This window comes from Neodiprion pinetum, chromosome 2 (genome assembly GCF_021155775.2).
Source record: "Neodiprion pinetum isolate iyNeoPine1 chromosome 2, iyNeoPine1.2, whole genome shotgun sequence".
In the NCBI taxonomy this organism is placed as follows: Eukaryota; Metazoa; Arthropoda; class Insecta; order Hymenoptera; family Diprionidae; genus Neodiprion; species Neodiprion pinetum.
This window is the reverse complement of record NC_060233.1, coordinates 11,815,416-11,818,261: the sequence shown is the minus strand read 5'-3', so window position 1 is coordinate 11,818,261 and position 2,846 is coordinate 11,815,416. Positions and strand designations below refer to the sequence as shown.

The 2,846-nt window shown below is 40.9% G+C and overlaps 2 pseudogenes; both read left to right on the top strand.

The window, feature by feature from the left end:
* The first annotated feature begins 403 nt into the window (after window positions 1-403).
* LOC124213479 (U2 spliceosomal RNA) lies at window positions 404-571 on the top strand (annotated as a pseudogene).
* A 1,819-nt stretch (window positions 572-2,390) lies between these two features.
* Window positions 2,391-2,571, top strand: LOC124213478 (U2 spliceosomal RNA; annotated as a pseudogene).
* The last annotated feature ends 275 nt before the right edge of the window (window positions 2,572-2,846 follow it).

The window sequence follows — 2,846 nt, the reverse complement described above, 5'->3', positions numbered from 1 at the left end:
TACCCGCGCTATGAGATTTTTACTCATGCTCGGTTTCAATCTCAATTATTTATCTAAATTCAAATATAGAGGCCACTTTAATTTTTGTTTACCTTCAGCAAATTTTATATTCTTTTCAACTGCACAATAAAAACTGACTTACTTTGATTATGAAGAAAAAAATATAATTTTTTTGTGGAGGACATGAGATTTTTTGTTCATGGCGAGAGTTTTAATGGATGAAAAATTTTCCTGTTTATCTTATCTCGGCGTCGTTCGGATGATTCCGCTGCATCGTAGCGGCCATGTTTGTTTACATATTCAAACAAATCTACTTATCAGTGTAAAGGAATGTGATCAGTTGTGTTATTTATTTAAAAACACTATTTATTCGAAATAAATGAAATATATTATTTGAAAATAAATAAATTTTTTAGTTTTTTAAAACTTATCTTATTGTTACAAATAATTGAAATGCATTACGATTTGCATGAAAAAAATTTTTGGAAGGTGGCGGAGTGTCTGGGGCTTGCTCCGGCTCTGCCGCGGGTCGGCCTTGTACAGCAGTACCGCAGGGAGCGGCCTACTTAAATACCTATAAACAGAAAACTCTGTCACCTTCCAAAGATCCGTAGCTCGATCGCTGATTTTAGAGTTTTAGAATTTTGATTTTTGAAATTTTTGAAATTTTTAATTTTTTCATCATTTAATTAATTTCATCTATACAATTTATCTTTACACCCTTTATTTATTTATTTTTGCTACCTCTGACTTTTGTCTTATATTATTTATTTATAGCTATTTCTTAGTTTCAAATTTTACCCCGCCGGGAAGCGATCGGGACGTGACTGAAGTGGTGTGTGTGTGTTTGTGCCGCGGGTGTAATCGTCTCCCCCTTTACGTTCTCCTTTAGTGCCAGCATCGGAACTCTCCGGGACCTTTGCGCCGCTGCGTCGACCCATCCGAGGTAAGTTTTTTCTCTCTTGAATCCCTACCCCACGTGATCTGCCACTCCCGCCACCGTCGCCCACCCAGCAAAGACGAGCCGAGCCGCCTGCCGGGGTAGCTCCTGGTCGACTGGCGCGACGGGGGGGTCGACGGGGAACTGGGGGTTCTCAGACCTGAAATCGTGGTCCGGTAGGAGCCCGCAAAGAATATCGTCATTGTTGACGTAACCGTGCCTTTCGAGAACAGGAAAATAGCTTCTGACGAGGCCAGGGCGCAAGCTCCTCAGGTATAAGCCCCTGGCTGACGAACTCGGAAGGCGCGGTTACGGGGTCGACGGTCTCCGCGTTCGTCGTCGGCGCCCTCGGCTCATGGGACCCGAAGAATGAGTTGGTGCTGAGGCAACTGCACATCGGCAACCGGTTTGCAGCTCTGATGCGCCGGCTCATTGTCTCGGAGACCATACGCTGGTTACGCGACATATACGTGGAACATGCATTGGGCGTACGTCAATAACTTGTGCCTAAGTTGAGCGGGCCCTTGGGGGGTGGCACGGGAGCTCAGGACAATAGTATTTTAACAGGCAAAAGTCCGCCGCTCGCGAGCCTAATTTAAGTCGCGTCCCTTCAGGTTAAGCGTATGCAATATCTATATTTATATCTATTTATTTTATTTTATTTAAATTGGAGGTCGGTGGCCGGGAGGGGCCAGTCCCTAAACGTTTAGTTCTTTCTATTGTATTTCAGCTGAAGACTTGATCTTTTATTTATTTTACTCTATTTCTTGTTGGAATGTATGATAGACAGACAGATCTACATTCATTATATAATCAAAGGCTAGTCGAACTACATAATCTAAGACTGTTTAGTTCATATTCTTCCACTTTCGTTCTCTGTATCTGATATATATATATATATATATTTTACTGTCTTGACTGTAAATGAAACAAACACCTATCAGACTGCCGGAGTACAGCTTGAAGGTCGAATTCCATATTGAGTTCTGCTTTTTTCATTTTCTTTTTTTTTATATATATATACATACATATATATATATATATATCCTCCCTTTACTTGTTGTGCACCTCACACGCAATGTAGTGTTGAATAAAGATTAGACACAAATATCTACCGACATCCAACCTTTTATTATTCCGCCCGATCTCAAAACCAACATTTCTACCTTTTTACATTTACCGTTATTGTTTACGAGCTACATGTACTTTAGTAAGTTTGTATTTTATTGTAGCCAAAGACTCTATCTTTTTATCTTTTTACTTTCTGTCTTCTTTCCATTCTAGTCTCTAGAGTACATGCATCTCAATATTTATTTGAGTCGACTTTTAGCCAAAGATGCAAAATTTTTATTTATACATATGTTATGTATTTTATTTATTCAAGCCACCACCAGGGGCGAATCATGTATATCTACCACCCCCGGGAGAGCAACTGTAAGCCCGGGGGAACATTGTTTGCTTAATAAACGCCCTTTCATCTGTTCTCGTCAGCTTAAAATCAGATACGCTCCCCATTAGGGACCCAGAATATTAAACTGATTTTTTGAAGTCGGCGGAGTGTCTGGGGCTTGCTCCGGCTCTACCGCGGGTCGGCCCGGCATTGCAGTACCGCAGGGAGCGGCCCACTTAAACACTTATAAACAGAAGATTCCGTCACTTACCAAAAATCAGTAGCTCTTTATCTCTGTTGCGTATCAAGCATCATCTAGACTAACAAGCTATAGTTATCGTAATATCGTTTGTAATGTCTTTCGATGATTTTTTTCTTATATTTAAATTTTCACCCGATGGACGGTCAGATGCGAAAAATGCTTTCGTACCTGACCGCCATAAACGAAGGCCATAAACGAAGGCCATAAACGAAGGCTATAAGCCCTTCATCTGACAAGCTGGCAAACTCTATCTC